Here is a 26698-nt window from a genome sequence, read left to right as displayed (position 1 = left end):
CAATTAAAATGACATATTACAAAGGCACAAGACAGCCACTGTGAATGCTCAATATGTGGTGAAGGAAAGACTTGTAGTGATAGAGACACAGACACTACACACAGTGAATACCAGCGTACCAGTCACATCCTGCATTTCATATATGTTCTCAAACTTATCAAAGCAATAGCTTAGTATGATACTGTGGGTTGGGAAGTGGAAGGAATAGCAGGCTAGAGAATAGGTTAACAGTGTACATTTTGCTCACCTAGGTAGATTGTTCCTTACATTTGATTTGTCTGCTGCAAGTATTCACTGCCAGTTCAGTCAATTTATTCTGCAATGCTTTATGGGTCACTTGTAGGTACTGTAGGGTCAGTTGAACAACCATTTGAATGTCATGCGGGAATCCCAGCAGGCGTTTTGCGAATTGTACCCACAAACGTTTCCAGTTTACAGGCACTTTATTTTGGCATACCCTCAGACTCAATGTTAAGCAGAAACATAAGGTGGAATGTTATGCCCCTCCTTTGTTCCTTATTTCTTGAACTCCATATACATTGATAAAGAATAACATTTGAAATCGTAGCAAAATATTCCTATTTATGAGCTGTGGTCATGCTCGGAAGGTTGTTGTTTTATTTAGTTGTTGTGCTATGCCACACCCAACAATGTCCCATTCCTTGGCAACATTGATGAGGGTTGATTTGTCTGCTGCTAGTATGCACTGCCAGTCCAGCCAAATTATGCCACAAGGCATTATGTGTTACGTGCAGGTACTCCAGGGTGAGTTGAAGCAGAAAGTTGAAAATCTGTAGATCATGAATGGAGGCTAGATTACTATGACAAACTGCCATTTGCGCTGCAGGAGTACACGGATGAGAAGAGGCTAAATCGCCTAATCAGCCATAACACTTGTACAAATCAAGAGCCAACACAATCATAAAGGTTAAACAGGCGTAATTAAGAGATATACCTACTTTGTCTTTTGTGGTAATGTGTGATGAGGGACGGCTATACTTTCAAGAGGAAAGTCAATGTGGTTACAGTAGCAATCCAAACAGTGAAGTGTATCAGTTGAAAATAACCGAAGGTCCAATAAAGTTTCTATACAAATATATAAAATGTAATCAGACACACAAGGTACGATAATAACTAACTAGAAACACTGTAAAAAAGCACCCCTGTGGAAAAACACAGAATAAGAAAAGATAGAAAGATGCAGCATCCTGAGCAAAGAATAAGAGGTGAGAGCCAAGTAAAATCCACAATGCTCTACAGAAATTATTTGTTCTTGGGTGCAAAAGGGTTCAAACTGACCTAACCAGTCTATGCCCACAAATGGACATGGGGGGTAGTTAGTAGTCTATAGTACCTTCATGCTGTTCTTGGTTGTTAAACAGCTTCAAACTAGGCTCAAAAGAGGTTTTGAGAACAGTTTGAGCCAAGTTCCAGGCCTGCAAGTTGTGTTGACCCAAGAGATGAGCTGGCATTGATCTGTGGAGAATATGGTACTTAGAGCTGTTTGAAGGAGGCATTCAACCAATGGCACAGGATGAGTTCTGGGTTTGCGCCTGTTCAAATCAGTGTTGTAACCTCTGGGTAGAGTTGGCAATTGATGCTTTCATGGTTCTAGTTGCGGGTCAGCGATTGATTGAAGCAGTGATACTTTTGGCAATTCGAGGTCGAGCCTGGTTAAAACTGGTGTGTAACTGCTGGTTCATATCTGTGCGTGACACTCTAGTGTTCTAGAAGGTGGCCAGTGATAAGATGGATTTCTAAACTCTGACCTGGTGGAGAGAACTTTAGGAGGCCACCCTAGTCTAGTGGAACTGGGGAACCTTCTGGACAAACCAGAATAATCTACGGTAGCTTGGCAGGTGGTCAAGACTAAGTCTCTGGGGGGGTGAGAGTGATTGGAAGCCCACAATGAGCACACACAGCAAAACTCCAGAGATTACTCTTAGAAAGATGTATATCAAAAAGGCATGTATCATAGGCCTTTATAACAAAACACGATTAAACCACAGTTATCGTGAAAACAATTACCAGACACACTTATTCACTATGTAACATATATACAAAATATGTTTAACCTAATGCTGATGAAAGGGGAGAAAACAACCATAACCTGCAACAGAAAATGCTAAGATGAACACAGTTATCAAATTAGACAATTCTTCATAGTCAATCCCTAATTTATGTAGTCCAGCCCTAAGAAGCGAGGAGCCTTGTGCTGAAATTACAGCAGTGTGTTAACAACGCGCGGTTGTGTGTAAAGTGAAAAGTGGGTTATCATCAGGGGGCTGTAGCTTCTCAGGAAGGGGCTTTAGGAGATGAAGAATAAAGTCCAATTTTTAGAAAAGGGTCGTCAGGAGGCCAGGGGGCCAACGGTAAGTGATGAAAGTACTCACTGACCCTCGGCACAGTCTGTACCAAACTCTGGCAGTCTAGTCCACTTCTCTCATATGTTTCAACCCTTCAGTTATAGGATCGTTCGGCTCTCTGTGGCTGTGTGGTTCCAGAGCAGCACGTCTCGGGACGTAGTGTGGCAGGTCTGCAGGGACTTACAGCAACAGTCGGCACAGCTGGACAACACAGGGACAGCAAATGCTTGTGGCATGGCACAGTCTCATAAATCGCAACCCAGAGGAGCTAAGACAACACGTTTTAGTGAGAGAAGGCCCATGATCACAAGTAAGTGATTCCAAAAGTCTCCAGTCTTGTGCGGTACCCTGAGTTCAAGCTGGGCAGTTCACTGGAAGGCCCTGGTACACTTCGTAAAGGGCTCTTTGCGAGGGTAAGCAGGAGGTGCCGAGAGTTGTTCTTCCCAGTACTCCAAAAGGGCGAAGTACCCTTAGAGGCCTTCTTGGTATGATGCAAAAGCAGGGGTCAAAGGGCACAATAGTGGGGTCAGGCCTGTAACTATAGGCCCTGCGGCATTACCTGAAGTTGTAATGACCCACCGCTCAGGGCATATTGCTTAATTAAATCAGTATTAAAGAAATGTGAGTAAAATGGCTGTTTTAGGTTAACATTAAATTAATGGATGTTCTACTGATGTTTAAATCAGTTTAATTGTCCCACAAATTGTCATCTAATAGTACAGTCTTTTGCTCACGTGTAGTGCTAGAGTACTTGTGAGAATAGCACACAACCACTCTTTTTGCGAGAAAATCGTGTTCTCTCCATATGTGGGTGCCATATGTGAGGTAATCAATAGCACAGCCACCCTGAAAGGTTGCAAGTTTAAGGTTAACAACAATGATACTAAATGTTGGCAAATAACTACATTTAATGTATCAAGAAGATATGTTGTATAATCAATAACAACACAATAACAACAATATGGATAATTGTTTTAGGTTTTAGGTTTACTTCCATTATGTCACACAAGTAATCGTTGAAGCACTTCCTTTGGGCGTCTTTAATTTCCTATTGAGCCCTACATCACTCCTGTATACTTTGAAAGACTGGGAACATATTTTACAGTGGAACAACTAATATAGGGTATAACATAAAGCAACTCCAAGAATTTGTACACTTCCATGTATTCTTCCTTGTGTAAAAAGAAGGGACTTTCAACCTGTTCATATTCCTGTGACTTGGTGAGTTGTGTAGGCCTGTTGCCCTGTTTACCCAATTTCCTTGATGAGGAAACGGGTGATGTTTTGACTTCGTATCAAGATAGTCATTGTGTGGAATTCCTTAAAATAAACAATAGGATGTGTGACGTCATTATGTATTACACAAATTACAGTAAGTATGTAACCCTGACTGACTTGTGTTATTCAGCAGGTGCAAGAGGCTCTATGGCTATCCTGGGACACTATTATGTACTAATAGTGCTGTTGATACGAATGCAAAGATTGATTAGAGTTGGAATGACAAAGATGAGAATGAAGAAGTTTGAAACATAACTAAACCCTGAAGCGTACATAGATAGGCGGGTATGCAAAGTAGGCAGTGCCTGATATTATCATTGTGTATTGAAATGGCAATAGGCAAATGTTGGACTTGCTATAATAGAGTGGTAGGACCTACATTCTGAAGAGGGAAAAGTACTTCATGTTTTGATAACATTATAGTATAGTTGTCCAAGGGTCTGCAATCTTAGGGTCAGGGAAACGATAGAAAGAGACTATACTGTTTTGTAATGTACTATAATACATATTATTATGGTTGTAATTATTATCAATATTATTATTACTATTATTATTATTACTGTATTTTTTACCATTGCATACCAAATGAGACAGATAGATACAAATAATATTTTCCACAAGTGTCTGAGACAACTGTGGTGGGGATTATCCATTTTCATGAAAATTTGGCAATAATCACAGGGTATGGAAATGATTAAAATATGCCTCCATGGCAATGCCATGTCCTAATCTATTGTAGCAGCATTTGAGGCCCAGAATTATTATCTAATATAATTTCCCTTTTCTCCTATTTGGTGATATAGGCCAATTATGGGGAATCCAGTGAAAACCACCTTAGCCCTTAGGGGTAGAATTGCGGCCTCCGCAAAGGAGGGGCAATGCTTTTGCAATCACATTATGTACCTGACATATTGTGAGTTTAAGGTAACATCCAGGAAAATCAACATTGGCAAATAACTAAGTTTAATGTAGCAGGATGACAACTTTTAAACAAGAGGAGAACATTGATGATGAAAATGATTTTAGATATAGTGGTATCACATTCTCCATTTATCCTTATTTTAACGAGTGTCCCTATGCAGAATATCAGCAGGCCCTGGGGAACCAATCACTTTGCTTTTTTAGGGTCACTTAGAAAACTACTTGTAATCTTCCTATGGGATTCAGAAGGGGTTGTTTTGGTGACAATTGAAGGAATGCACAGTGAAATTAATTGGGAGTAAATCAAAATAAAAATGTTACCAGAAATGAAGAACAGGTAGCCTGTAAGGGATAAAGACATACATTATGAAAAAAGGAAGAAAGGGTTGACGTTGGAGGCATAGCACTAACTAGAAATGGCAATTTGAAGTAAAGATCTCAAGACATTTTGAAAAACGGTTTCAAGTTGACAAAAGTCTTGAGCATGCAAATAGTACCTCAACAACAGAATGGGTTAGGCATTTACATGCTAGTGATGCCACTGGGAAAGAAGAGGGGTGGCTAACGTGTGTAAAGGATCAATAGTGATCCAAGGGTGTAGTTTGATGTAAATTGCAGAAAGGGTCAACTTTGCTAAAATCATTTTAATAAAATGGGCCCAGGCTTCTGACAATGTCATAGTCCTAGGCAATATTCCTGTGTATATGTTCAAACAAAATATGGACATTTGTTTGGCCAATGTACTGAGGGTACTTTTAGCTTCCAATTAGCTGCAACCACTTGGTTACAAATATGATACAATGTTTTAAAAGGGCAAAAGATATAACCTAGAAAACATATATATTAATTTATAGCCATTTGATAAGTCATCTAATCTCTTGAGTAAAATTCTGCTTACCAGATTACTGGAGTGGACAGCAAACCATGGTGTTCTCTCTGCTGCACAATATGGCTGCCTTGAAGGTATGAGGTTGTTGAGCAGCTTTTCAATGTTCAGTTGCGTTAATATGCAGATCCAACTCTCACAAGGGGGCTCACGCAGAAACTAAAGAAGTAATGCAGTAACACCTAACGTAACGTGAAGGGTGACATCACAAAGCATGACGCAGCTATATCACGCCTAGTTCGCCACATGTTAGGGAGTAGAGCACTGCGCAGGGAAGTACATGTGCGAAAAACACAGACCTGTATATGTTTTTAACTAGCATAGGTAGGTAACTAGGGATAGGTAAGCATGGCTGCCGCGATGAAAAGTTTATATGCAGCAATAGTCATATTTGTATATTCTTTTCAACTTAACTTAGAAGTATAATGAGTGTAAGGGTTAGATATATTAATAAATAACAGTGTAACAGTTTCGCCATAGTTTAGTAGGCCCTTCGCACACTAGACAGAAGTCATGTTTAGTTGTTTGAAAGGCCATAGCTCACAGTAGAATTAAAGTTCTGCTGACACTTGCAGAAACACTAAATCAGCTCACCAAGGGTGAGACACCAAGAAGCCCACAGTACCTAATTATTTGTTGCAGAAGTAAAGGTTTCTCATGGGAAGAGAACTGCAGCCGAATGCCAGGTGCAGGCTCACATGATAATTTGATGGCCATTGTGATGGATACCAGGCGCCCAGGCAGCAAATACAGTATTAAATAAGAGAAATGCAGTTTCACCAATGGTGTCCTGCAAATTCTTTTCTACTTAGAGCTGGCACGATGAAAGAGAGGAGATGGGGCGAAAACAGGTGCAGGGGCCGAGGGTAGAGGGGAACCAATAAGGGGACTGGGATATGGTGGTTCAGAGGCTGTTACAATGCCCCTGACCTAGTTCTTTGTCCCTCATAATTCTTTTGGATAGATTTGGTGGGATGCTGCGGCTCGCACTGTCTCCAACGAAGGGGTCCAATCCGCATTTAGGTATTCATCAACTTGTATATTAGAGAATGCCAAACAATGACAAGGCAGAGTTTCTGCAAGTCAGCAGATAATGTTGTAATTGAGGGGAGGGACACTTCAGGGTCATGACGTCATGAAGGTGTGTTGAGGGTGCTGTTCCAGGAAATGTGCTTATCCAATCAGGGCATGCAATGTATATGAACATATAGGGTTCCCATGATGACCCACCAATTAGGTATTAGCACATCCCCAAAAATGGTAACGATTGACAAATTATACTAATATGTGGTTTTCTTGTATAAATATTGTAACCCTTGGGGGCGGAGTTGAGAATGTATTGAAGTTCAAGTCCACAGAGCTGCGTGTTCTACCAGTAAACTGCTCAATAAAGCAGGGTGTTTTCTTACACAGTCTGATTTTCATTTGGGTTACTTTTGTATTTTTCTTGGATTGCCCTTGGTGACCCCTGGTCTACAATTGATTTGGGTATATTTGGTTTTTTGGGGAAAGGGAAAATTGACTTAACATTTAAGGATATCACTACTGCATCTGATAAAATGGACTGTGCTCTATTGTGATCTGTATTGACTAAAGTGGAATTGTGCAACCTAACTTTACTCTTCAGTTGTATGCATACCTGAAATAATCTATTCATTATGGTGATGTTGTAGAGCTTACTGCACACTTTCAGGTGATTGTAAGGTTTTACATTGGTGCATTTACGGTTTAGTTGCAATCTTAATAACCCGGATATGTTGCAGATGAATTTCATGTCAGAAATATCACAGGCAGGATAGCGAAGCCAAACAATACTACTCTAGGCATATGGTGCAATGGTCAGGAATACCGGGAGCACTGCAAAAACCCATAGACACTTACATGTCCTTTATTGGGGTGACATAACCTAGAATTCACTGAAGTGGGCTCATCTTGTGGAGCTGTGTGGAAACATGTTTTTCTTACAAGTTAGTGAACCTTTCAAATGGTTTTCCACATTGACTATATAGGATTCCTCATATTGGTCAGATTCGTTAGAACCACCATGCAGAACAAATGGATGACTTAATTCCTCAATGTTACGCAATCTCCATATATTCTCTAACAATTTAGGTGAAGGCAATATCAATCCAGGACTGCCTATCTGCAAGGACATATCTTTTCAGAGCTAGGGTTCTTCTAATTATAAATAACTTGGTGCAGTAAATAATGCTTCTGATTCCTTTTGGTAGTGAGTAATGGGATAACAGTGCAATTGTCACATTTTGAGTTGAATGCCCCTCCTTTTATGTAACACACAGGTTAAATGCACTTCTTCAATGGCTATCTATCTGGAAAAAGTAAGCGGTAGTGAGTACAATCAAAATGCACCGCATGATGTGACATTATGGGTACAGGAACTCACATAATGCATCTGTAGTATTATACTACTGGCTTTCTGTTAATGATGTTCTAATTCATCCACCATTCTGGAAATAATCTATGTATGCCATGCCCAGCTGCTATTTGACTTACTGTAGCAATCATGGGCCATATTATCTTAAAGAATATGTGTGCTAGGTCAGATACAAATCAGACAGTATATTGTAATATGTTTGCAATGCACAATAAAAAAATGGGCCTCATTATGAGTAAAGAGGTTACAGCCAAAAGTGGTAGTAACAAAATGACTGCCACTGTTAATGCTCCACCGCATATGTGATAAGTCAAAATGGGTGGCAACATGTTGAGTGCTAGCTCCATTGGAGGAATTGGCATCAGCTGAATTACCTAAAAGATCAAGCAGTAATTTCCTGGCCAGTAATTCCACTTGCCCCCAAAGATATAAAGTCAATTCCTCCATATTACAAGATGATAGACTGCCAAATTACATCCAAAAACAGACAGAATTAAGTCCACCTACAACACAGTGCAGGTTCCACCATCCAAGATGAGGAGTTAAATGCATCCACGTGATGGACATCTTACCACAGGTGCATCCAATAGGTCCTGAAAAGTTTTGTAATGGCAACACCTTCTCCAAACATCCTCCAAACACTGTTTAGCCACTATCCATAGAATACGTTAAGCTCTAGAATATCTTGCTGCCCTTTGAGCTGTAGAGACCTGCACAACACTGACTTCCCATAATGGAACCTGCACAAATGTTAAGGAGACAGTGTGGAAGGAGAGAATCCAATACCCAGGTCAGGCTAATTCCCAGGGCACTCAAGGATGGGCATCATATTACATTGCACTGCCTGAACACTGAAATGTTATAACAAAGCTACTCACCCTGAGACAGACTTATATAGAGAGAAGCATCAGCGCTGGAACCACCATGCCACCACTGTTGACAATTGTGTCAGTGATGCACTATTTTTACAAAGGCACTTTCCAGCACATTGTGGGCATGCTACATGGCATGTTGCAACATACATATTTCAAAGTGCTTCAACATGGGCTCAATGCTCTCTTGTGCCATACACCACAGAACCTCTCTCCACGACAACCCATGCAGAGGTAAATTCAACAAAGAGAAGGAGCTATGTGGTTGCCCACTTGCCAAATGTCTTTGTGGCTCTGGATTGCAGCTATATCACAAGCGTGGCTTCAGGTGTCAGATGAGTTGTTCTGGAACTGGAAACAATTACATTCCCAAAATGTACATGTGGCATATGATGCTGTCATGAAAGTGAGCCACTGTTTTGGCCATTTCCTAGGTTCCAACCATGATGCCATGATCCTGCTAAACAGCACACTACCTGCACACTTGAAGACCTAGAGAGGACAATGGATCCGGATCCTGGGTAAGTAGGAACACCATTAAAGAAATCATACAGACGTTGCAAGTGAAAAAGGTAGGGGTGGCTGGGAAGGGTATTCACCTATGTAATGCATATGTATTGCATACACTTCCACAGTGATGTGCAATAATCACTTGTCCTTTCATGCACCATATAGGAAGACCTACACTGTCTGATATGCCCCTGCATGTAAATATGATGCCATGACAGAAATACATGATAATGCATAGCTAAGCAATGCATAGGGCGACTCGACCGAAGTAGGTCATGGCACAGATCTCCAGTGGAAGATGAAAGTGCAGCACAGTCAGGTATTATTGGTATGAAGTGAGCACTCCATGAAGGCATTTCTTAAATGCATGATCACTATCACAAATCACAAATGCATATCAGAAAGCATAACAGAGCGCATGTTTGAGTGCCATATACAGATTAACGAAAATCATTGCCATCAAAAAACAATGTTATTATCATTATGTTTGGTTATTTATAACGTGCTTAATACCAAACAGGTTTCTAAGCACGGACCCGTGATCCGAACCTGTGTTGCTCTGAATCGTCTTACTTCCAATACTAGCATGTTGCCACTGAGCTATACTTCCCAGGGTGTTTAGATGTTACATCTCATGGGTCTGTGATATTGGAGATGGGGATTCCCCTAATGACATATGTGATACCTGATTTAGGTTATGGTGGCTAATATGTCTCATCAATATTAATTCCACACCTGTATATGTATTATACACATGTGAACACTGGGAGCCAGCCCAGCCATGGCATGGGTATTCGCCCCAGACTTGCTATCTCTGTTGCACCCAGCAGGATCATAGCCAGTTGGCACTGCCTTCTTGGGATCATGTGTGAGGTCAGGTGACAACTCTCAAGAGTGAGAGACATCCCCTCAAACAGGGATTGTACTGGGAGCAAGAATCCAAAGGCACATCCTACTACAATAACTAGCCCACGCCACAGTGTTGCATATTACGAATGAGCTATGGGTGGGAGAGGCGGGTGGTATTAGTGAAAAGAGAGGGTGATCAGCACACGTGGGGAAGAGTTACACCATCTTGTTCCTCTCTGTACCCCTTTGTCCTTCATGTCTCCTCCACTGGTATAAAGCAAGCATGGAAGGCCCACTTGTCCCAAGAACAGGGAGTGGACCGATTAAAGCAGGCTTGCATTTGTCCGATCAACTCTGAACGTTTGCCTATAAAAGACTCCTTTTTTATTTTATTTTGGACCATCCAGGACTTAAGGAAGAATTAATATAGAACTCTTTTGGTAGAGCCATTAGCCAGGGCACATTAAGGGCAGCTTTCCTGAGGAAAGGCACCTGACATTCTGAATGAAATATCCTTAGATTGGGGGAGTGGAACCTGAAAGTCTCACCATGTCCTATAGCCCATGCAGTGGGTCTCACAGCATATGGAGGACCAGATCAGATGAAGCTCTCTGCATACTGCATCAAACCTGTTGAAACACATGTGTACCTTGTTCAACACACCTGAACGAGAGGAAGTTTCTGGTGCTGTGTTTGGCACAACATCACACTTCAAACCTCCGCTGCATCACACTTTATGTACCGGCTCGCCACCGTATTTTGCCAAGTGGAGCACATCACCTGCTCGGCTCAAACAGCCTGCTCACTGCTGTCGACCAAACTCACAATGCTGCCTCTTTGATACCTGCTTTGGATTACCAAGGTCACTGCATCAAAACAACATACCTCGGCTAAAATAGCTGCCGCATTGCATCACACACTGACACAAAACAACAGTTACCAACACCTTGTTGTAGTAGGTATACCATTGAGGACCGGGGTTCACACTACACATTCACTGTTCAGAGCACCCAGGGCCCAACAAACCCTCCCCCAGTATATAGACAGAGGATTCAGTGGAAGTTAGAACTGTCTTTTATTTTCCATAACAGATTTGGATCATGCAGGAAAAACAGAATTCTCCAGCAATCACAGCTCCTGAGCCTGTGCCAGGGACTTTTGTTGAGGTGTCTGATGTCACAAACCAGGGCTCTTCCCCAAAAACCTAAGAGCATGCATGATTGGGTGGTTGTGGTGGCATTCCCTATAACCGGTACATATATATGTTATCTAACTGGCCCTCTCATGTCAGGTGGCTTGCCTGAACCTTCCCCAGAAATGATCTATTACATTGTTGCAGGGTCTGTAGGATTATTTAGCGTGTTTTTGGAGTGCAGCACCACTGCATGAGATCAATGTATTGCTATAATGCGGTGTTAAGACGGATTTCTGAACTCTGTCCTGGAGGCGCAGAGGTTCAGAAGGCCAGCCTAGTTTCTTGGAACAGGGTAACCTCTGGACAAGCCAGACCAATCAATGTAGCGATCTCAGCGGTCAAAACTAGGTCTCAAGAGGGGTGAGGGTGGCTGAAAGCCCGCAATGAGCACACAAAGCAAGGAAACTTACAAATTACTCCAGGCAGGTGTTATATCAAAAATCACAATAAAACTCAAGTAAACCAACACATACCAAACCAATACAATATATATACAAATACAAATGAGTCTAACTAGTTAGATGCATGAAATGTGTAGACACATCTAGATGGGGAGGAAAACAAGCAGTGCGAATAATAATTAGACCCTGTCCGCCTTCAGAGGCACCTAACTAAAAGGAAGTCCAAACCCTACGAAGAGTGTAGCCTTGTGCTCAAAAGTACCTGCACACGCTGGTGCCAATGGGCAAAAAGGGGAGTCTCTTCGAGGGAATCAGGCAGTTTAGTTCGGTGAACAAATGAAGATGAACAGAGTTCCGCGACTCCAGCGCTGCCTCCACTGTGGGCAGAAACAGAGCGCGAGTACGGAAAGGCGTGCTGTTAGACACAGCGCGGACAAGCTATGGGCTCCTGCAGGAGGGCGACCAGTTCCTAGCAATGCTACTCACCGGTCCCCGATGCAAGCAGACCCAGGCTTCTCTGTGTCAGTTTCAGTACTGGCAGGTCCAGATAGGAGCAGGGGACGTCTCGGCGTTGTGTAGATTCCGCAGCAGCAGAAGTTGAGTTGAGGACGTCCCAAACGCAGTGAACCTGCACAGTTTGTTACCACAGCAGGGCAACGGAGCGGCCGTGTGTATTTCAGCCAAATGTACACTACTCACTTCAGACCTGGGAATGCCAAGTGTACGAATCGTGTGAGAGTGACAAGGACTCGTAATACAACACAACCTGACGGCGGTTACAGAGAAAGACTCCTGGGTAGGCTGGTCAGTCTGCTGGATGGCCCAGAGACACTTCCGAAGGCTTACGTGCAGGAGATGGTGAAGATGCCGAGAATAGTTGTTCCCACTATTCCAAGTGTCGATGTACCAGTACAGGCCTTCTCATTCGATCAGATGTAGAAAGGGTTTCACAAAGCGACAGCAGTGCAGAGGAGCAGTCCTTCAGCGGGTCACCAGCGATTCCTCGGTTCAGCCTCGTGGTTGCAGGATACTTGGCTCCTGTATTCCTTCATTTGTGAGAACTCAGGAGATCGACATGGTAGTGGCGTTTCCAGCCCCCTCTTATCCACGGTTCCCTTCACGCCAAAACGGAGGGGACCCAATGGGAGATCCGCTCATAAAACACTCACACCATCTGTGGACCTTATCACGGACCACGGGGGGTCCCAGGCATTCACACCACCCTAGACTCTCTGGCGCCTAGGATGTGTATTGAGACCAGACATCCCAGTCCCCATCCTGTAGGCACACACAGGCCTGTAGAAGCCTGCAAAAGCATCTGTGTTTCGTGGGAAAGTACATGCCCAAATAAGGAAGGCCCCGGGTCGGCTCGACCTGGGGGAGGTGAAGGGGGCAAGACGGTAAGCAGAAAGGACAAAGAGCCTCATGGTTTGGCCATTTTGGGAGCCAGGCCACCATTTTGGGCTAAGTGCGAGAAACGCGCTTAAAACGCCAAAAAGAGCTCAAAAACACAAGAAACAATCGCTGCCACCAATCCCGTCCCTGATTCACTTGCACCGTTCATTTACAATCCAAAGAGAGTATCTAGGGCCTGTAGAAGACTAGAGACCCAAGAGAGCAGTAACTTAGCTTACAATGCCCTCTTGTGCCATGTTGCGCGAAAGCTGCAACATGATAAAGAAACTACGGAAAACAACGTTTCCCGGTACTGACTGTCTTAAGGGCATGTCAGTTTCCCCGTAAGAATGGAGCAAAAGCCCAGAGGAGTGCGGCAGAAGGCAGCACTTCTCTGGCAAAGTCTAGATCATGGTGAAAACAACAGCAAAAAGTTTAGGGGTTGCCACATGGAATGAAAATTACCCACAATTAAGAAATCTTTCCTAACATGTGGTACAAGCAATTGCACCATTTTTTTTTTCTCCTGAAATGCCTCTGTTGCCGGAGACACATTAGAGGATTAATGAACAAATATAATTAACAGTACTAACATGATCTTAACTTATTAACATCATATTGTGTTCTCCAGTGCAAAATGAGGTGGAAAAAACAGGCTCTGAAAGTCATTTTAAATGTGCACTTGGATTAATTTTTTTTCTTCTCTGTTCACTGTGTTAGCTGGATGCAAAATCTGCATGCCAGGAAATGAGTAGATACAGTTTCTAAACTGTATAAGCCAATCCATTGTTTAAAGAAGGAGGGTATGACATGATAGAATTTTATTGGGTGCACGTCACCCTAGGGGCTGTAACAGAGGTTTCCTGAAGAATCTCGGGGAGAGAGAAAGGCAGTGGACATTTTTACACAGCTTGGGTGAGAAGCCTGAGGGGAGTTGCTGTGGGGCTGCCTGATTGAGGGGCGTCGTTCCAGTGTACTGCTGACTTTCACAGGCTGGAGATTCCAGTCAATTGGCACCGGTTTGAGGACCAATGAGTGCAGATTGGAACTGCATGTCCTCGCCGGGTGTTACAAAGGGAAGTCCCGAGCCAGTTAAAGAAGGTGACCTGTCCAGAGAGTTTGCGTGCTGATCTGCTACAATTTTGCTGGTAATTATCTTACACAAAGCGAGAATGGTGAGTGTGAATGAAAGCTATTTCAGTCAGGCAGCGTAGCGATAGCTGCGTTCTAATGTTGCTATTCAGAAATGCAAGTCAACTGATGCACTGTTCTTTTTATTGTTGTGAAGAATCTAATGAAGTGCCATGTATTTTGCAATTGCTTCTCTTGTGTTTATTCTAGAAAAGACTGCCTCGCAAAACTGGTAATGTATGATTTTGAAATGAAATTGATGTAAATCACAATCCGTGTAAAGGCTTCTATTTGCTTCTGTTTTTTCCCTGGTACAGTTAGCCCACATCACCTGATAAAAGGGGAGGTTATTAGGTAATATATGTCAAGCATCCCATGTGGAAAAAGTTATGTTATGAGTAATTATAAATAGCTTTGTGCGTGGTTCCACTCAGTGTATGTGTGTGTGTGACTTCTGAGTGGAACACAATCTGATAGTATCTTGGACGTACATGAGTCAGCAGAGAAAGAGGCCTCTGGAAATAGTTTCAAAAATGTAAATAAATTAGTGATTATACCACATGTTATTGTGAATACTTTATGGAAGCATAGCTCACTGGTGTAGATAAATCAGTGATAACAGCCATATGTGGCACTCTTGAATAATGTAGAATCCTGAGGCCTCTAGAGATCACACGAACAGTCTAAACAAAAGAAAGGGGTTTTGTATGTTGGGGCCACAAATAAAACAAAGAAATTATGCTCATCACTATACAACAACGAAATGCATACCAACTAAATGTATCTGTGTACTGAAATAATGCATAGCCACAATATCACTATAATACCAAACCCAATCTAAAGGCAAGGAGTGATTGTTGCTAAATTAATTTTATTCTAGGTGGTAAGAAAATACTGCTAGGTCCCAAATCTACACAAAATACCCTACATATTTATGGTGCGTTGCAGGCCGGGAAAGTGATCGTAGAGCACCTACTGGGCATGGCAAGTGTGTCTCACACCGCCATCTGTACATTAAAGGGAACCCATTTCATAATAGCAGTGTGTCACTAAAAACGAATTTCAGAATGTCTCAAAGGGAAACCACATTCTCAGACCTAGTGCAATATTTAGAGGCAAAGTTATTCGCACATGGGACGTGGTCATCAAACAGTACCTCAGAATGGCATGACTGCATTTAGGGTGAGGTGCAGAAAGAAAAACTAGACAATATTTTTACAGAAGGCAGCATAATTCCGGTCTGCCTTCTAAGGTTATTAAATGCAGCTAATAAAAATGCAGAGAAACACTGTTTGATACGGCTATGCACCAAAATCTGGTTTATTTTGAATAGGTCTCTGCGAATGAAAGAAAATGACACCCAGCTAATTAACAGGTTAAAGACTGACTTAGATGGGGCAAGTAAAAATCAGGAAATGTTAAGAGCAGAATTGGATGTATGCCAAAACGACATGCAGGTAAAATGCGGAGATTTTGATGTTCAATTGTCCAAAAGCAAGAAACAATTTGAGGACAGTGAACAAGAATTGGTACACTTAAAAGCATTGGTGGACCACATTAGACAAGATAAAGATGAGGGGCCTCATTACAACTCAGGCATTAAGGGTTAACGCCGTCGTTAACCCTTAACGCCTGATTCCAATTTGAACGGCTGGTTTTAGCAGCCGTTAAAATCCATGGTGCTAAACTGCCTTGGTGCTAATTACGCCACCGTAATTTACGGTGGCGTAATTAGCGCATTCCCCACTCCCATTATGCCATATGGGGCAAAAATGGGAATGGGGAAGGGTAAATGGGAAATGGGGATTTACCGCCCCACTCACCTTGGAATGGGGCGGTAAATCCACCATCCACCATGGTGTAAACGTAGTTTACACTATGGTGGTAAAGTTGGTGTACTTACCGCCTGGGTCGTAATGACCCCCGAGGTTGTGTCAGAGATGCAGATTTTACAAAAAGAACATTATGAGAAAGAAAGTGACCTCCAAAATGCGGAACAAGAAATGGTTAAAATGCTCCAAGAAAGAGACAAGAGGAATAAAGAATTTAATGAGTGCCAAATGCAAATGTGCGACATGCAGGAGGTAATTAATAAAATGAGTGATGAAAACAACTATTTGCAAAACGAAGCAAACAGGCTCCTGAAAAAGTGTAAGGACTTAGAACAGCATATGTGCATTCCCATGTCCCAGGAAAGGTGGCAGGGTACCACATTCAATGGAGTTGAGGTGAATTCTATTTCTACCCAAAGAGCTAGTGCCCCAGTGACTGGGCCGGTGACTGAACTTGGTTGCAGCGCCCTTGGGGGATTTGATACTCCCATTGGGGGCCGCCACTAATCCCATAAACCTGGAACCAGGGTTGAGTCACCAAGTAGTGCAATTCCATGCATTGCAACAAGTAGCCCCATAAATATAATGAAATCCATTAAAGCCCTGATCAAACCATTTAAAAAAGGAGGGGAATGCTGCATTGAGGATCACTTAGAAGTGGTTCATGACATTTTTAAAGCACTCCAGATACCTACAGTACAGGCAATATTTTCATTTAACTTTAGATGCCCCGACAGCCAGTATTATAAGAGGATTGAATGAACAGCAGAATATGACATCGGCGGAGTTTGAAAAAGAGATCAGGCGTCATTGTTCTCCTTTCCAGTTATTGCAGGAGGCAAAGAAAGTCCATACACAATCACTGCTGGGCCTAATACATCCCCTCGCCAGTTTTTACAAGAATTAAAAAGAGCTTTTTCTCGCTTTGATGTATCTTTTGACCCCAATTCCAATGAGTTTAAAACTGCCTACTTCTATGGGCTGCAGAAAGACAACATATCCCAATTGGTCCGTGAATTTGACCGTGACAAGTCCCTGGAATGGATTGTACACCAAAGCACAAAACTATATGAGGTACTCTATTGTCAGGGTAGAGAAAGTGATAAAATGAGAGATACTAGACCTAAATCTAAAGAACCCTCAGCAACAGTGATGGAAATCAGGTCAGCCAAAATGTCCCTTGAGTCTGCTCAAAGTCCAAGTAAAAATAATTTGGCACCTGAACAGGGGGGTAATCAACAAAGGTCATCACACACTGCACCAATGTTCCAATCACATGATCCTAGTAATAGGGAGAGTTACATCAACCCCAGGTACTTAGGAGCTAGGCCCCGGGCAGGCTATCGACCTGATATGTCAGGTATGAACAAAAACCAGAGACAAAATCAGGATCAAAGAAATGATGGTCCTTATCAGACATTGGGGACACAAAGCAGATTTGATCCCAATACCATGATATATGGCAATCAGGATAGACACCGATATGTGGATCGATTTGCTGATAATGGTAATCAACATAGGGGCCAGTACCCACAACCTGAGAGACAAGACATGAGACAGAATATGAACTACACTTCACATCAGTACAATGATTCCCCACCAGGGGACTACAACCAAAGGATGGGTGCACCCCGCTCCCCTCCGCAAATGAATCAAGAGTTCAGGAACCATCCCAATATAAATCATTCTCCTGAAAGGTATCAGAATAGATCCAATCAGGGGGAAAACAACCAATATCGATCTAGGCCACAGAGAGAGGATTCTAGAGAGATGGAAAGATTCCAGTGCCTCGAGGCCCAAGTGAAAATGTTGGCTGAGCAAATAGGAAACCTCTGCACAACACAAAAAGAGTCATCATAGGAGGGGGCAGATGGCCATAGAAATGATCGGGGGCTTCTGAAAAGTGACTAAGTACTTATGATATCTGCAGCGCCGAAAAGGCAGTTTGCTCTGATGTAATTTTGCATGATGACTCTGAGATGCCTAATGATTTAAAAGTGAAAATACCAGTACATGAACATGTAACAGAAAATGCAAATACTTCTAAAAGAGAGGTACGGTTTAACATAGAACTAAATCAAACATTGGCGATATGTACAAATGAAATAGGAAAACCTGAAAATCCAAAAGAACAAAGAGACAGGTTTAAGAAAAATGACTCATGCATGGGGAATACCAGTGAACCGGGAGTAAGTGGCGATGCTATAGCTCCTTCCGTGGGCAATCCAAACAATGACCAAGCACAGGCAGGAAAAATAAATGCTCAAAAGGAGGGTACAGGTCAATCACCTGAAGAATTCTTTGAACCACATATTTTTGAAGAGGTTAAAAGGGCTGGTTCCATACTGAATAATCACAAATGCACAGAATTAGACAATGACAAATTGCCAAGTGATGTTGTTACACATGCTCAGTTGGAAGGTTGTAGTGTGACCTCTGATGATACCTGGATGGATGGGCGAACGGTGGCCACACTCCAAAAAACCTCTGAACATGGGGAAATGAATAAAGTCTCTCACACAGGAATGAGCAAAAAGGAGGGAAAATGTCTTTCCATTTACTGATGTGCTTAGCCAAAAGTGAAAAAGGCCTGAGAAAGGTGAGCCCTGAAATCAGTAAGAATTTGCATTTCCTATGTGTGTTAGAGGAATTTGAAGACAGGTATTATGCTCCCATCATTGTGCAAGAAAAATGCCATACATTTGCAATGATTGACACTGGCGCACAGGCGACAATTATGTCTAAAGAATTAGTAAAGAGTATCAATGAAGGGAGATCCCCGCAGAATCAGATCACAGTGAAGGAGAATCAAGGTCCAATGCATAATTTTAACGGGGAGGAGGTGCCTATTATAGGCGCCACCGAGGCGAGGTTGACATAAAGATAGGTAAACACAGAATGAAACAGGAGGTATTGGTCACATCCATTTGTGATATTCCATTTCTAATGGGAACAGATTGCCTGAAAAGATTATCTCCGCTCATAGATGGGGTGAATGGAGTACTGTGGTCCTTAACCAAAAAACCATTGAGACCTAAGAAACTAAAATCACAAAACAGCAATATAAATGAATGTCACACCGTTGCAAAAACAAATGATGCAGTGGAGGTGTACCTCCAGAATAGTTGCATACCTAGCGTCACTGTTATATTAATGTGTCAAGACAAGATGCAGAATGAAAATAAAAAATTACCTGTACAAATATGCTTAGACCCAAGGAAAGAATGGCAAACTGCCATAGATGAGCACACCGTACGTTTTTATTTAAAAGAGAAGACATGCAAACAGAATCCTGCTCCTAGAGCAGGTTCAGAAAAACACATTACCACTCTTGCTGAAATACACATGGAAGATGAACAACCGTGGGTTCATGTTGGGATAAATGAATATTCTAAAACAATAAAAGCCACTTTAGCGCTTGAACAGGAAAGGAGCTTCATTAATGAGAAATTGTTGCAAAAAATAATGGAAAGGGAGGAGATCCCGAAATTTAGGATTAAAAACCATTATGTCTCTGGTTTAGACAGTCCAGACTTTGAAAACCGAATTGCGGGTAGATGCATGCTGAAAATTAGCATTGGACAAAAAACAACTTACCATAATGTTTGAATAGTGTGTGGAACACAAAATGGCTTTTACGTGGGCAATGACATCATGCACAGAATGTGTATGGTGCTAGATTTCCTTAATCAAAAGATATGGTCACGCATAGGTGGGCCGGCACTTGAATTTGAAGACAAAAGAAGGGCTTATCATTGCGCACATCTGGTCCCTTATGCAATTGAATTACAAATGAGGAAAGATACTATTATCCCTGCCTTCACAAAGCAGTTTGCAATAACACTGAAATGCAAAAATGGACAGCAGATGAAAGATTCTGATGCATTTGTATGTCTGAATGAATCCATAAAACAGCAAGGCCTGGATTATGAATACATTCCAATGGTAGATGTGGGTGAAGGGTCTGTAAAAATGATGGTGAATAATAAAGGTTATCAGAATATTCATTTAGAGGAAAACTCCCCAGTAGGAATGGCCATACAAAAATCACATTACACAGCTGATCTAAATAACATGGTGATTGGAAATATCCCTGAAAAGTATGTAGATGCTAAGGGTGAATTGCCAGAATGCCTGGACTCTCAACCCAAAGGGATATTTAAAATTCATTCTGTGTACCTTTATGATTGAAATGAGACAGTGTGCTGTCATCAAGAGGACTGCATAACATTTAACTTAAATGAAAATGAAATAGAAAATCAGCCCATTGAAGTGGAAGCTGATATGCCAAAACATTTAAATGTGGCAGCTTTACAAAGAGACACAGCCACACAATTAGAGGAAAGCGCCGAGAATCCCATGCCAGAACATTTTCCAGAATTTTCCAAAATGGGAGAGGAGCAGATTTTGTTAGCGGATGCATGTGACAACGAGGAGGATAAGAATGAATTGAGGAAGATATTTATGGAGTTTAAAGATGTATTTGCAAAAGATGATTATGATTGTGGGCTAACTAATTTACATGTGGCCACACTTCCGGACGGGTGTAGCAGAAGCCCAGTATTTGTATGCCAGTATAGACTACCGCTGACATGTTTAGAATCATTGGCAGAGATTATTAAAAATTTGGAGTCGCGGGGAATCATCAGGCCCATTCATAGCACATCCAATACACCGATTTAAGTGTGTTAAAACCAAACGGTCAATGACGACTGTGTGCAGATTTGAGAGAGTTAAATAAAAGAGTGCCAGTATCCAGATGGCCACTGCCATTCATTGATCAGGGATTAGCTCAGGTACATGGTTCCAAAGTGTTCACCACATTAGATCTCACCTCTGGATATTGGTGTGTGCCATTGGCAGAGGAGATACAGAATGTATTTCCTTTTCATTTGATAAGACTCAATACGCATGGGATTGAACTCCATTCAGGTACGTCAATAGTGGGAGTGAATTTGGCATATTTTTGAGGAAGGCTATGCCTGATGCAGCAGAAAGAGGAACCATAATTTATGCTAATGATGTCCTGATAAAAAATGATAGCTTGAAAAGCCATTTTGATGAAATAAGACATGTTCTTGGCCAATTGCAGAAAGCAGGCGCCAAAGTATCTTTACAAAAAGCACAATGGTGCAAGAAAAAGGTGAATTTTCTAAGCCATGAAGTGAGTGAACATGGATTAAATCCACAAAAGAAGAAAATAGAAGCCATACAGAAACTAAAAGATCCTAAAAATGTGAAAGGGGTAAAAAGTTTATTAGGAATGACAGGCTATAACAGAAAGTTCATTGAAAATGATGCTGAAATCACTCAACCATTGACTAAACTGCTTAAACTGAATACACCCTGGAAATGGGAAAAATAGCAGTCTGAGGCAGTGGCTAAATTAAAGGAATGTCTTGTAAAGGCACCATGTTTAGCATATCCCATAAAGGACAGGGATTTCTTTATGAAATAGGTTTCTCTGAACATTGTATGTCAGCAGTGTTATCACAAAAACATGATTTGAATCACAAAACCATTGCATATGCAAGTAAGACATTTTCCCAAGTTGAAATTAAATTCAATGAATGTGAAAAGGCCCTATTAACCACTGTGTGGGCGCTACAACATTTCCGCCCCATTGTTCAGGGAGAAAAGGTGATTATTGAGACAAATCATCAACCTTTGCTGTTTTTAGAGAGTAAAAGAATTAGGTCAGGTAATCTAGCGCAGTCCAGAATCACTTCATGGACGCTAGCAATACAGAGTTTTCCTGTTGAAGTGAGATATGGCCAAAATAAAAAAAGCACAATTGCTCAAGGTTTAGCAGATTTACATGACTGTGCAGCTGAACCAGTATCAAATGAAATAGAAGTGGAACCTAATTGGCAGGAATTTGAACAATCACCACACAAAGCCTTTGATGAAAAAACATGCAAAGACTTGCCAACTGTGTATGTTGATGGTTGTGCCTTTCACATTGAAAATGACAGTGATAAACAATTAGTATCAGGAATAGGGAATGTCTGGTTGAAGTGTCAAGGTATCCCGAGTATAGGGATGAGAATTGGTGCTAGGAGCAGTCAGGTAGCGGAATTGGCAGCCATTTATAAAGCAATTGCTACTGCAGTTGATAATACATTCAGTGAAATTGTCCTGGTGACTGATTCTGATTACGCGCGAAATAGCTTTGTGGAATATTTACCTGGCTGGAAAGCAAGAGGCATGATTACATACAACAAAAAGGCACTTAAACATGGAAAAATGATACAAGCCATAGACAAATTGGTGTCAGAAAATGATTTAACAATATACTGGAGGAAAATTCATGAGCATTTGAAAACTCCAGGAGAGGATAAGCAGGGAAATGATAAGGCAGATCACCTGGCTAAAATTGGGGCTGTGATGGGAGAATTGCTACCTATTGAACATTTACTGGGTGAAATACAAATTGATGCAGTAACACGTTCTAAAGCACCAAAGGAGACAGATCAACCAGTGGTACAGTGGAGTTATGATACACCAGACCAAGATCTGATTGAGGCACAAAAGGATGATTGAATTTTGGGAATCTATTATAATCATTTGATAGATCCTGAACAAAACCCTTTAACAGAAAATGATTGTATGGTAAAAGAAGAGTTGAGGGTGCTATTAAAGAATAAAAAATAAATAAGCCTACAAGATGGACTCATGATTATAGAGTCCATAACAGGACAAATACAGTGGGTGGTACCCCTTTCATTCAGAGGGTTAATGCTACACCATGCGCATGATGCTATAACTGCAGGCCACAGAGGCTCACAGAAAACAATGGAAATACTAAAAGATTATGCTTATTGGCCACACGTGTCCCAAGATGTGGAATTATATACTAGAGGATGTCTAGTATGTGCCCAATTTAAACCTGCTTCACCAATGCAAAGAGCTCCATTAATGAAAAGAGGCCTAACCCTTCCATGGTCAGATTTGCAAATAGACTATGTAGGGCCTGTAAAGAGGTCGAGCAGGGGGAACCGGTATATTTTAAGTGTGGTATGTTTGATGTCGAAGTGGATTGAGTGTATTCCTGCACCAGATTGTAGTGCGCAAACAGCAGCCACATTGCTGGTGAACCATGTGTTTTCAAGGTTTGGGTTGCCACAAAGAATAGAATCAGACAGAGGAAGTCATTTTACAAGTGCTCTAATGTGTAAGGTATGGCAAATACTGGGTGTGAAGAGAAAGCTACATATCGCATATCGGGCGGCGTCTTCAGGTGGAATTGAACGCAGCAATAGGTCTGTTGTGGACATTTTAAAGAAATTCGTAGCAGAAGCAGGTTCCAGCTGGGATTTACGCTTACCTTTGGTTCTGATGGCAATCAGATCAACTCCTGCCAAAGCAACAGGTATTAGCCCTCATGAAGTTTTAACAGGTAGGAAAATGGTGTTACCACAACACCTGCTATACCGGACACATGAGCAAACACTTGTGAGTGCATTCACAGTTCATGAATACATTGATGAACTGAGGAAGCATTTACAACATGCATTTGCTTTTGTACAGAAACATTTAGAAAGAGCTTCTGACAGTGCAAAGTCATATTATGATAAAAGGACGTCAGTAAAGGAATATTGTGTGGGTGATCAGGTGTATAAATTTCATTTTGGAAAAGGTAAACAGAAACATTCTAAATTTCTAGCAGCCTGGCAGGGACCATTTCGAATTATAGATAAGGTCGCTCCTGTGGTCTATAAAATGTTGAAGACTGAAGGTGAAACAGCAACAGAACAGTTGGTTCACGTGAATCAAATTAAACCATGTCACCCTAAACATGAGATTAAACAACTTGAGCGTGTAGAAGCAGATAAAGTCCCTTGAACATAAAAAGGTAAAGTGAATGGGGATAGTCAATAGTAGTGGCAGAGAAGTTAAATAAAGATGGTTGATTATGATAATGGCACATTAACACTGTAATATATGTAAATATATATATATTAATAAATATATATATTAAAAAAATGGAAGCTGAAATTTATGAAGTCAGTGTGCAAAATGAAAATGTATTATATATTGAATGCTGTTTTATGTATGTTTGTTTTCTCTTTAACCTATGTTTAATTTAAGAAGGCGAGAGAAAAGGGATGAAATGTTTTGCAAAGCACATTTATTTTTGGCAAAAGGGTGAAGTTAGTATTGTGCTATGACTTAATTTATTACTTTTCTATTTGATTTAGAATATTAACATATTTGTACTTGGAGGACACGGGATCAGAGGCCATGGGAGACGATGGAGTCCTGGAGCCCACGTGGACGGATTCCGGAGAAGCCCCGGAAGGGAGCGAAGATCAAGGCTGCAAAGCGATCAGCATTGAAGATGACGCCGGCAATATGGATAATTATGTTGATGTTCGGAGGGAACTTCAAAAATTCAGAAGCTTAGGTTGTCATTGAACCTGTACCAGCATCTGGTATTGCGGTAGAAGAAGCACCAGGATTCATCATGAGTGATAGAAGGATGATTTTCCAGAACATTTATATACCATTGAATCCTGATATTTTGATAGAAAAACATTTGAACAACACTGAAATTAAAGCTGAGCAGACTAAAGAGTGGCTGGAAATAAGAAAAGAGGACGCTAAGCAGTCAATAAGAGATATATTGATGCAATTGGAGAAAACATTTGTGAATTCTGCAGACATTAAGAAGAGGAGAGGAAAAAGAGGTGCAGTGATGCTTGCAATATCATTGGTAATGTCTATAGTTGGATCCATAATAGGTACCACGATATCAACAGCCAATGCCATTTCAGTAGGGACGCTGAGTTCTAAAGCACAACAACTGAGTGTTGACCTATAAATAATACAAAAAATATTAGCTGGGATTAGAGGGGGATTGGATGAACAAGTAAGGTTCATGAATGAAACTGCGATCATGTTGAATGAACAAGCGGATGTGATGCAATGGGAAACTAAGATGATTATTAAGCATGACAGAACACTTAGTGAGATTTTGAATATAATGAGTCCTGTTGATAGACTATCAACAAATTATATGAAAGAACTTCAAACTGCAATTTCACAATTGATTCAAGGACGTATACCATTGTACTTTGTTTCACAGGATATTATTCATCAAATGATAGAAAGGTTTACTAGGAGGGAGATTGATGTGATACAGGTAAAAATTGCATTTGAAATGGGTAATGCAATGCCATTATATGTGGACTTGGATAGGCTGCAAATTGGGTTCTTACTATGCATCCCATATGTAGCTCCTGAACTTATTTATCAAACCAAGTGGGTACACAATGTGGGATTTTGGCAAGAGGACACATTTGTTAAGATTAAGACTCCAGAAGTGGTGGCATTTCAGTCATGGGAGCCTGAAGTTTTCTTGATACCAAACTTGGAAACGTGTGTCAAATTTAAAGAACAAAATTATATGTGCCCAGTTAAACTGTTTGTTCCTGAAGCTACAGACGCTATTTGTGGTTTGAAATATGACCCAAGCATATCAGAAGGATGTGAAGTGATCATTAGCAATATGGGGAGTGAAGAATTAGCACAGGCTAAAATGGTCAAAGGTAAATGGTTGATCAGCACCTATTTAAAAAACCTCACAGTAGTACACTTAAATCATGGAACATATGTGGTTAAACAGGTGAAATATAATGTCTTTTACTTACAGGTTCCAAAGGATACAATTGTGTCAATTGGAGGGTTAACATTGTTTCATGTTACGAATGACATTTGGGAAAGCCAAGTAGAAAATATTGAATTTTTTCAAAGGGATGCATTTCCAATAGACCCGGACCTAGAATTCTTATTGAATCATAAAGAGAAACACATAGTGAAAATGAATCTAAGAAAGAACAACATTACGGTTAGTAACCTGGGTATAATAGAAGTGGAAAGATTTAATTGGGGACCCTGGGGGGAATGCTCTATAGTGGGTTTAGCTGTCCTGGTGCTAATAATGGGAGCATGGTTGATTGTTTTATCAGTAAAAATGAAGATGTTGCTCATGTTAGTGGCTACAACGGGGAGAGAAAGATATCCCAACACGCATACATTTTAAAAAAGAAGAAAGGGAGCAAGTTGGATTTCTTCCAATTATGGCTTGGACCACTGCCAAAATTCTCAGAAAAAAAGGAGGGGATATGTAGGATTATTTAGCGTGTTTTTGGAGTGCAGAACCACTGCATGAGATCAATGTATTGCTATAATGCGGTACAAGCAATTGCACCATTTTTTTTTTCTTCTCCTGAAATGCCTCTGTTGCAGGAGACACATTAGAGGATTAATGAACTAATATAATTAACAGTACTAACATGATCTTAACTTATTAACATCATAATGTGTTCCCCAGTGCAAAATGAGGTGGATAAAACAGGCTCTGAAAGTCATTTTAAACGTGCACTTGGATTAATTTTTTTTCTTCTCTGTTCAATGTGTTAGCTGGATGCAAAATCTGCATGCCAGGAAATGAGTAGATACAGTTTCTAAACTGTATAAGCCAAGCCATTGTTTAAAGAAGGAGGGTATGACATGACAGAATTTTATTGGGTGCACGTCACCCTAGGGGCTGTAACAGAGGTTTCCTGAAGAATCTCGGGGAGAGAGAAAGGCAGTGGACATTTTTACACAGCTTGGGTGAGAAGCCTGAGGGGAGTTGCTGTGGGTTTGCCTGATTGAGGGGC

The 26698-nt window shown here is 41.2% G+C and overlaps 1 long non-coding RNA gene across 1 annotated transcript in view; it reads left to right on the top strand.

Moving 5' to 3' along the window:
* The window catches only part of LOC138526092 (uncharacterized), a 122617-nt gene extending 97434 nt beyond the window's left edge, over positions 1 to 25183 (top strand). Inside the window, exons 2-3 of the long non-coding RNA XR_011283483.1 lie at positions 9153 to 9239; positions 24233 to 25183. This is a non-coding gene — a long non-coding RNA (uncharacterized lncRNA). The remainder of the gene's footprint in view (positions 1 to 9152; positions 9240 to 24232) is intronic.
* The last annotated feature ends 1515 nt before the right edge of the window (positions 25184 to 26698 follow it).

This window comes from Ambystoma mexicanum, chromosome 7p (genome assembly GCF_040938575.1).
Source record: "Ambystoma mexicanum isolate Mex_15411 chromosome 7p, UKY_AmexF1_1, whole genome shotgun sequence".
Classification (NCBI taxonomy): Eukaryota; Metazoa; Chordata; class Amphibia; order Caudata; family Ambystomatidae; genus Ambystoma; species Ambystoma mexicanum.
The sequence above is the reverse complement of the archived record's forward strand: the minus strand, read 5'-3'. Positions and strand labels throughout refer to the sequence as shown.